The 10,712-nt window shown below is 42.9% G+C and overlaps 1 non-coding gene across 1 annotated transcript; it reads right to left on the reverse strand.

The window, feature by feature from the left end:
* Positions 1–8,630: 8,630 nt before the first annotated feature.
* On the reverse strand, positions 8,631–8,703 carry Trnad-auc. Its single transcript has one exon. It is a non-coding gene; the product is annotated as a tRNA-Asp (tRNA).
* Between the last annotated feature and the right edge of the window lie 2,009 nt (positions 8,704–10,712).

Here is a 10,712-nt window from a genome sequence, read left to right on the forward strand (position 1 = left end):
ATTTCATGTCAGCACAAGAGGGAATTACGTGAGTACTCAAAGTATATTACTGATCCCTATTTCATTGACTATTTCAAAAGCTTTAAAAGAAATCTGTCAGAAGTTATTTAAAAAGAAGCTGGGAAATGACAAACTGTTTTGTAAATCTAGAAATAAAACTGAAGCAACGTGGCAAGTTATTAAAAGGGTGTTGGGTGCTAGGTCAGATAATCAAAGTAATATCAAACCGATCGAAAAAGCAATAAACTAACGCACCCCTCACTAAGCGCCTTGTCACGGTCCGCGCGGCTCCCCCCGTCGGATGTTCGAGCCCTCCCTCGGGAATGGGCGTTTGTGTTGTTGGGTTGGGTTGTTTCGGGGAGGAGACCAAACAGCTTGGTCATCGGTCTCATCAGATTAGGGAAGGACGGGGAAGGAAGGAGGCCGTGCCCTTTCAAAGGAACCATCCCGGCATTTGCTTGGAGCGATTTAGGGAAGTCACGGAAAACCTAAATCAGGATGGCCGGACGTGGGATTGAATCGTCGTCCTCCCGAATGAAAGCCCAGTGTGCTAAGTGAGTGTTGTCCTTAGTGTAAGTTTGTTTAAGTTAGCTTAGGGACCGATGACCTCAGCAGTTTGGCCCCATAAGACCTTACCACAAATTTCCAGTTTTACTAGTGGCTAATACTCTTAACTGTTACTTCTCAAACATAGCTGAGAGCAACTGATAAATACACGTCATGCCAACCACCAGACCATAAGGAAGTAATACACACAAAAATTCACGGAAAGACGTTCTTTACGCATTCAGTGACACCTGAGGAATTGTTTAATGTTATATAGGTTTCACCAAATAAGTATTCAGGAGGTGTTGAATTACTAGATGTTATCAAGGCAAGTGCAACATTACTAGTTGAACAACTAGTAGACTTTTTAAATTCATCATTTGAGAAAAGTTTATTTCTAGATGTTTTGAAAATGTCAAAGGACACACCCACTTCACAAGAAGGCAGCCAAAAATGAAATTTCTAATTACACCGCTCTGTGAGCACATTTGTTCAGAAAACAACGAAAAAAAGCTTTTTTACTCATATTACACAGGCACTTGCTCAGTATTGGAGTCAAATCTTTGCGCCTTGAATTTACCAGCCACCTTTTACGCCGATCTGTATCTGAAGGAAACCGGTAAAACTTATAGCGACCATGTCTGCTGTTATTTGAGCAGTTTCGGGCTGCACACCCACCACTTGACACTTTGAAACAATAAAATTAAGCAAAATTGGCTGATTCACTTTTCCACGCCACACGAAACATGGAACACAGTCCCAGAACTGAGATTCAAAATGACTGGTTGTTCAGCTCTGAATATCCAGTGCCTGTCTTTCTCGTGGGCCTCGGCTTTGTCAGCAACGTCAGTGTAATGGTTGCACTTCAGGGAATTTGGATTTTAATTCCTTCTAGCATTAGGGTAGAGTGCGGTTACTCCGCTAATTTCTACTGTAAGCCCTACATATTACGACACGAAACTTTTTAAAACATCTGTCAATGTGATACAACTATGGTATGTTAATTGAGAATGATTCTAGTATACGTAAGGTCGAAATTCCTTCACATGAACGAAGTATTGAACAAACATCTGAAGAAGGTAGAAATCACAGTACTTAAAAATGGTGGAGCTATTCCACCCAGTCAAGAGACTATTCCGCCCAGTATATTTCAGTGTCAAAAGCAGAAGCAGTTACCACAAGTGAAGCTTCTTCGTCCTTTTGCACCCACATGCATTTCGTGAAACCATGTAGCACAGAGGAGCTGCCTATTAACATTTGATACTGCTTGTTTCGTATCTTTCTTGGACTTGGCTTTCTCCTTTGTATGTATGGACCATCTGCAAAGAAACCAAGAAATTACGTTCTCACTAATGTCGCAGCAAAACATCAGTTAAATAATAATATTACCGAGCTGGAATAGCCCCATGTGCAAACATTTCGAAAGACGCTGCAGATCAGACCCTTATGAAAAAAGCCAGCAATATTTTTTGATGCACATATCGCATAACCTATGTTCTTATACAAATAACAACAAATGTTTAAAATTTCGCGTTATTGTGTATGGTACAGCTTAATTCATTAGGTTTTATTCTTTAACTATGGCAATAATCCACCACAATCCGCTTATCTCTACACTTTGTTCTCCAGATACTGGCACATACTGAAGGCAAAGCGACCTTCACTCTGTGAGGAACTGGCAAACTGTTACAAATTTATTATTTCGGACGGATTAGTCCTTTGAGCAGAATACCTCCTCTCTACCCTACTCGTTGTCAAATTTTCGTTGAAATAAGGAACAAAATGACGCCTCTTCTATTTCTGCGACAGTTCTAGGACATCGTCGGTTTGTCAGTCTTTTCTCTTTACGATTTACTGTATGCTTGGAATCTCAGGAGGAGAAGTCAGTATTCAGTGATATTACATGAACAACAATTGTAAGCAATTAAATCTAGTAAACATGGGATCTAAGACGCATACCTTAAGAACTATGAGCACTTGTTCATCTTCGCTACTGTAAAACACATCTCTTCTACTGAAAACAAGTGCGCACAGCTCTTAAGTATACATTTTAGAGCACATGGTACTACGCTATTTTTCTTCGAATGAGCGTTCCTGGCATATCCCAGAATATTGACCTTCCCTCCTAGGAACCCTGTATACACTTCTGCACTAGTCCGGATGAAAGGAACAGTTGGCACTGATAAACGTGGGCTGCGTTAGCGCCTCTTTCGGACAATCTGTAAGCTATTTCCAAATCATCGCCGACGTAACGCCTTTTTTATTTTATTTCCTAATAAAATGCAGTAAGATGTTCTTACGTGTTTCTTTTTCGGAGTATGTCGTGATATCCGAGGTGATAGTTTGGTTCAAAATGGTTCAAATAGCTTTAAGCATTATGGGACTTAACATCTAAGGTCATCAGTCCCATAGACTTAGAACTACTTAAACCTAGCTATCCTAAGGACATCAAACATACATACATACTGAAGCGCGTAGAACCGCTCGGTCGCAACGGCCGGCCACCGTTCATCTCTTGACTCTTCTGGATACTGGTCAGCAAGTTGCTGAAGGTGGATCGAAGCTGCACTGCTGGAATTGCTGGAATCTCATCCGAAATGTACTGCTGCTGAAAACTGTGAGGGATGTTGCTGGCACTTTGACACCACTAAAGCTTCTCAGCGAACAACTGACCACACCGTTTTCAGAACTTTGTTGACACGTAATTTTCCACAACGAACACCAGCTGCCCCACTGTGGGTACCATCGTCCTCTTTGCACTGCTCCACCCACACTAACACAGCCCGCACTGCGCTCTGAACCAGCGTGGATCAAGTGCCGGGCGTACACGTGGTTTGCGTACATCCACGTCCAATCGTATATTCTCATCCGGCCCACTTTTATTTGCCCAACCCCGTATTTTGTAGGCGTGCTCCTATTTCTGTTTCCCCATCATCTCCTACCTTATGTTATGTTATGTTAACCGGGGACCTAGAAACGACGGAGAGGCTCCGTCCCCGCCGCAGCCCCACGACGACTACCGCAGTCCACTTCACCCCTCCTCCGCCCCACACCGAACCCAGGGTTACTGTGCGGTTCGGCCCCCGGCGAACGCCCCAGGGGACGTCTCACACCAGACGAGTGTAACCCCTAAGTTTGGGTGGAAGAGCAATGGTGGTGTACGCATACGTGGAGAACTTGATTGCGCAGCAACCGCCGACATAGTGTAGCTGAGGCGGAATAAGGGGAACCAGCCCGCATTTGCCGAGGCAGAAGGAAAACCGCCTAAAAACCATCCACAGACTGACCGGCTCACCGGACCTCGACTCAAATCCGCCGGGCGGATTCGTGCCGGGGACCGGCGCTCCGCCGGTCGGAGTGGCCGAGCGGTTCTAGGCGCTTCAGTCCGGAATCGCGTGACCGCTACGGTCGCAGGTTCGAATCCTGCCTCTGGCATGGATGTGTGTGACGTCCTTAGGTTAATTACGTTTAAGTAGTTCTAAGTTCTAGGGGACTGATGACCTGAGCTGTTAAGTCCCATAGTGCTCAGAGCCATTTGAACCGGCGCTCCTTCCCACCCGGAAAGCCGTGCGTTATACCGCACTGCCAACCGGGCGGGCTATCTCCTAACTTAGTGTTAGGTTTCTTCTTTGTCAATGGAAAATGCTAGCATTTGTTCAATTTTGAAGTGTTGCGATACACGCTTTGCTTTCTTTCCAGTAAATTTGTTAGGGTTTCTTTAATCATAGTTGTGTATCGTGGTTTTAACCAGAATGTATACGTCCCGGAAAATCTGGGAAAAACTCGGCAATTTTTTCATCCGGGAAAAATTCAGGAAAAAACTGAGAACTTTTTAGAATTCCAAAAAGTTTTCGTTGTTTTAATTTTCAGTTAAATTTTTGTATCTTTGACTGGTAAGGACTGATACTATAACAAAGAATTTTTCTTTAGCCCGCTACCGTAGTAATAAAACGTAAACAAAAGAATAACACCAAAATAAAACGTAAGTTGCAAGGAAAATGCGCCATTTACAACAACAAAACACAGTGCACATATAAGCGTCTGCCGACAGTCAAAAGTGTCACAGATTTTAGGATGAAAACTATGCCATACTTCGTAACGATAATCTTCTTTTGATGAGCGTGACGTCACAACTATTTACATTCCTGATGGGCCCCACACACCACCGACGGATCATATAGCCGACCTATCGCTTCTTAGATCGCACGTGTGTAGGCAAATCGCAGGGATCGGTCACTGATCGCGTGGGAATCCCAGACAATCTGATGGATCACACATGCAATTCGTGCTCGCGGTACCGCTACCTCGCCGGTTAAGAACAGTGTGTGGCAATATGGTAGAGATTCGTTTTTCTACTTATTAAGCATGGTTGTGCAATTTTGTTTCGTTTCGCTTTGCTCATGTTGAGTAAGAAATTTACTTTAGAACTTAGTTATCCAAAGACCACGAACTACCCTGGGAAGCGAAGTGGAAGTCAGAGTTGCCATTTATATCAAGGAGTAAAACAAATAACATCCTCCGATGTTACAGCGATTAGCATTTTGAAGCTTGTGCTATATAAGTGGAATTGATGGGGAGTCATAGTCATGCTACAGTGGTCTCCGCCGGCCGAAGTGGCCGTGCGGTTAAAGGCGCTGCAGTCTGGAACCGCAAGACCGCTACGGTCGCAGGTTCGAATCCTGCCTCGGGCATGAATGTTTGTGATGTCCTTAGGTTAGTTAGGTTTAACTAGTTCTAAGTTCTAGGGGACTAATGACCTCAGCAGTTGAGTCCTATAGTGCTCAGAGCCATTTGAACCATTTGAACAGTGGTCTCTCTCTTATGATCTTGAGTTAGTTATGAAATAATTATACACCTTATTAAAGTTCTTTGACTTCCAAACCAAATGACGTACGTCCCCACTGTAATGTTAAGAGGACATTTTAATTTAAATGTTTAGGACAAGTCAACGAGTATTATACAGTTACACTCAACTCTTCTGTCATTTCATGTAATCTAACTCTCCTTCACACAATTTATAACAAGAGTTACGGTAATCAGTAGTGCTTTCAGTGAAAATATTCCTATAGACACATCGAGTACATTGTGTAAATTCTAGCAATTAAATTATAATACTAATGAATAAATAGGAATTGACTACTAATGACAATAAATTACATTGGCACACTGGAAAGATCTAGACGACCCATTTTGCGTCAGTAAAAAATGTAATATTATGTAAAGTAATCTACAGTTCCCAGGAAAAGCGTCTCAAAACAAGTTCAATAGATTATAATTCTCCTTTATTTTAAATTTATGTTTTGCAAGTATTCTTAATGATACGGAAATCAGATGCAGCTGTTGCTAAATACAGCTGTTCATTTTCATAGCAGAACTCGTGGACACAGTGACGTTCATAAAACTGTTTGAAAGTGCTTGGCAAATCGCTCGTGCATGGGGTGTCAAGGCGAGCGACCGATTATAACAGATATCGCATACGACGCCGAAGCTGCGATCCGTCGCTCTTGGGGTTAGGTTACATTAGTGTTGTTTAACGTCCCGTCGACAACGAGGTCATTAGAGACGGAGCGCAAGCTCGGGATAGCCAGCCGCGGTGGTCTAGCGGTTCTAGGCGCTCAGTCCGGCACCGCGGGACTGCTACGGTCGCAGGTTCGAATCCTGCCTCGGGCATGGATGTGTGTGATGTCCTTAGGTTAGTTAGGTTTAAGTGGTTCTAAGTTCTAGGGGACTGATGACCTCAGATGTTAAGTCCCATAGTGCTCAGAGCCATTTGAACCAAGCTCTGGTTAGGGAAGGATGGGGAAGGAAATCGGCCGTGCCCTTTCAAGGGAACCAACCCGGCATTTGCCTGAAACGATTTAGGGAAATCACGGAAAACCTAAATCAGGATGGCTGGAGACGGGATTGAACCGTCGTCCTCTCCAATGCGAGTCCAGTGTGCTAACCACTGCGCCACCTCGCTCGGTTCGTCGCTCTTGTATGTGAAAGAAAATATTGCGAATGGTGCCTTGAGAGTAGTTGCTTTCAAAGTAAATTTCATTTTAAACAAGACAAATTATATTGCAGCCGGCCGGAGTGGCCGAGTGGTTCTAGGCGCTACAGTCTGGAACCGCGCGACCGCTACGGTCGCAGGTTCGAATCCTGCCTCGGGCATGGATGTGGGTGATGTCCTTAAGTTAGTTAGGTTTAAGTAGTTCTAAGTTCTAGGGGACTGATGACCTCAGAAGTTAAGTCCCATAGTGCTCAGAGCCATTTGAAAAACTTTTGAATTTGTTGCATTTGAGAATATGCGATGAATTTCTTACATCACAGATCGTTTGACTCTTATTCAAAACTTAACACACTGAGGACCAACCACATGGAAAAGCTTCGGACCCAGAAGATTAGACATTTGCGCCGTTATTTAAAATTTCGCTGGCACATTTGTGCTTGATATACCTTAAGGTAACACACGCTAAAAAAGATCAACATTATATGTTAAATATTAGCTTTTCTTTTAGCTATACCGTGTTTATATTAACTTAACCATTAACTTTTCCTAGTTGCATATTCGCGCTACTTGACTACTATTGGCTGATTACATCACGTGTCCTATCCTCTGAATATCAGCTGCCATTGGCTGGCTAGATCACTTGACATGAGCTACTGTTGACTGACAAAAGCGCTTCGCAATCTCTGTTTCAGTGCTTCAGAAGCTACCGTGCTGTATTTGGGTGGAATTCGTATGTGTACTTTGGCAATGCGTAAATATGCAATGTACATGTCGCCGCGCGTTAAAGATCTTTCCAAAACGCGTGGTTTTTTTCCCCCTGGTTTTCGTTTCCTTAAGTGCCGTAGAGTTCAAGGCCGGTGTGTAAAACCTTTACGATTCAAAGGACTCATACGTTTTTCAGCTCCGAGGGGAGCTATATTGTCATTGAACATGGAAAAAAAACTGTGTTTTCACCGAGGAGAAAGTGTGTTTTTAACCTGGAAATCCGGGATTTTTTTTTCTTTTTGTCCACATATACTCCCTGTTAACTCAGTTTATACCAGGTGGCCCAGCTGCCTTTACTGCTGTCGTTTTATGCAACCCGCAATTTTATACCCGTATTTCGTAAGCCACGCTCTGGATTTTCATATTCTCGCTCGCTACTTGCAGATCGTCAGTCGTACTGAAAAAAAATGTACAGGACCTTTTTGTAGGAAATTTAATGTCATTAAATTTTGTACTGGGATACGTATTTGGTGGAGGCCACGCTTTTCCAGTTATTTAAGAAAATTACAAAAGTGACGTATGGTCACTCTCAGCACCCACCAGTCAGGATTTCTAGTATGTTGTTCATGGCGCTCGCTCTTACCACTGCACAAATATCTACGAGTGCACGAATTATTTACCACGTTCGATTTTTTTGGTCCTTACTGACTGGCCTTAATATGCTACCGGTTAGTGAGCACTTACAAATTGTAAAAATGGCGTTTGTTCAAATTTTATCTAACAGATTTGAGAATTTTAACACACAAAGTAAACAGTTACATCGTTGCATTCGTCAGGCCTTCCGACTACGAAACTAGTGTGGTCGTAAAGGTCAAGTTTGGTTCGAACTGTCAACGTAATTAGTTTTAGCGTAACGTTTACGAAGGTAGTTTTTCGTTCATTACTCTCACGGGAATGTTTAAATGAACAGTGTTCACGAAGTAACCGGCTGCTACAAATCCTGACTGATGAGGGATGAGTGTGGTGAGGAGGTGCGTTTGAAGGTCACTTCAGTACGTTTTTTCTTGAATAACTCTGAAGCCTTGGCTTCCAGCTAAAACGTATGTCAGTACAAGATTTAACTACGCTGAATTTCCTACAAGAAGGTCCTCCTCATTTTTTCAGTAGGACTAATAGTTTGCGCTAAGCGAGCGAGAGAATATGAAAAATCTCGCGCGTGGTTTATGAAGACCAGGTAAAAATGGAAATTATCGTATGGCATTGTTGGCCGGGAGGCCCCGTTCGGGGGAGTTCGGCAGCCGTATTGCAAATCCTTTTTAGTTGACGCACTTCGGCGGCTTGTGAATCAGTGATGATGGAAATGATGATGCAGGACACACAACACTCAAGTCCCCTGCCGGGAATCGAACCCGGGCCCCCCTGCGTGATGGGCAGTAACGCTACCGCTACGCTACGGAGGCGGACACCAAGTAAAACACTGGCAGGAAACTGAGGATCAGTTTCTAGTGCATAGTTTTCTTATGAATAAACTCTCTAGATCTCTAAATAAAATGTCTTTATTACTAATTTTCTGTACCTGCCATCATCATGCACCAAACAACTTTGAGTTTGCAAATCAGGGTGAGGTGTCAATATTAAATTGTATACTTAATCGAGGTGTCAACTAATAACTTTTTTGGTATCAGCTGCGGAGGAGGAGGAGATTATGTTTAATTTCCCGTCGACATCGACATCATTAGAGACGGAGGACAAGCTCGAATTGTGAAGCATGGATAAGGCAAGCGGCTGAGGCTTTCCGAAGGAACCACCCCGGTATTTGTCTTAAACGAATTAGAGAAACCACGGAATAACCCCCCCCCCCCCTCCCCTCCGTCCTGATATCAGGTAACGGCAGACGCTGAAGCGTCATAATAAAGACATTTTATTTAGCGATCTAGACGATTTTATTCATAAAGTATTAATAATGATCATGGACTTAGACGGGAAATTTGTTTTCTTTATTAGTACAAAGTTTTTGTTTTCAACAGGACCGTCCGATTTTGTTTGGCATTCCCTGATTTAGAGGCTTGCTCATTCAAAGTTGAGGTACTTGTTGCAGTTACATTTGGGATCAAAGTTTACATTTCATAAACGTTCGGTGTGCCCTCCACCGGACGTACGACGAACATCCAGACAATAGTCAAACTCGTTCCATACTTCTGCGACTATGTCTGAACTATTGTAGTATCCACCGTAGTAGATATGTGTGGTTGAGATATAGAAGATCATTCACAAATTTAAAGAAAAAAATAATAAGTAAAATTACGTACTGTGAGACCATGCAATGTTACAGGGCAATGATGCAATGCAAGATTTTTGAGGCAAATGATCGTTAAAAAAATTTTGTGTAAGAGCCAGTGTGCTTGTGCTCCGTCCTGTTGAAAAGTGACATTTTCAGTACGTTCTCACAACAGTTTAAAGCAAACAGCATATTTACCTATGCGAATGCATTGACCATTTCTTGCACAAAAAAGAAATAATCTTAAATCGTTTCTCGGGAAATGACGCAAAACGCATGAAGCTTTGGAGGATCTCTCTCGTATCGACTAAAGTATGTCGTTGCCGTGTTCCCCAGTTACTGACTGTTCACATTCGCACTTTTTTTTTTCGTACCTTCGTCAACGAACACTAAAGATCGAAGGGGATTTTATCTCCCATCTCCTTGCTCAGAACGACCACATAAAGCTCTAGCATTTTGTTGTAATCGCCATCATGTACGGTTTAGAGCAGTTAAATAATGTATGATATCAAATGCTAACGTCACCACAAAATAGGAAACGCAGACACATGAGATGTAGCTAAGCGGCATTCACCAACTGCTAGTACTGTATGCTTGTGGTATTTCAGTGCTATCGAGACGGATATGTCGGAATATCGTGGTGGGTAGAAACATCCTATTATTAACTCGTAAGGTGTGGCGCACGAATAGTTGATACATAACACTAAACAGAAATTGTACCTCTAATTATATTTGATTCAAATTTCGCTGTACTTTGTTTCACGGAAACGTAGATAGAGGTCATGTTTCTGCAATATCGCCAGTCCCTTGTTTCACAGTTCTCGTTTCGCCATGGCCGATCATGGGCGTTTATCTCCTCAGCAGCGTGCTAAAGCAATTTTAGTTTATGCTGAATTGAAAAGTGTCACAGCAACGCAAAGGAGGTTTAAGGCAATATTCTACACGCGTTGGGTTCCATCAAACAACACAACTCTCCGATTACCGAGAAAATTTTGAAGAAGAATGCGGTTCTCTGGAAGGGAACCGGCCTCGGGCACCGACTGTTCGTTCTCCGGAAAACATCGCAGTACTTTTGGTCACCATTCAATGAAGTCCGAACGAGTCATCACGCGGACAGCAGGGGAATGGGGGTATCCCCCATTTCTGTACAAAAAATTTTACAGAGTGACCTCAAGCACTTCCCTTACAAAA

This window comes from Schistocerca americana, chromosome 5, assembly GCF_021461395.2.
Source record: "Schistocerca americana isolate TAMUIC-IGC-003095 chromosome 5, iqSchAmer2.1, whole genome shotgun sequence".
Lineage (NCBI taxonomy): Eukaryota > Metazoa > Arthropoda > Insecta > Orthoptera > Acrididae > Schistocerca > Schistocerca americana.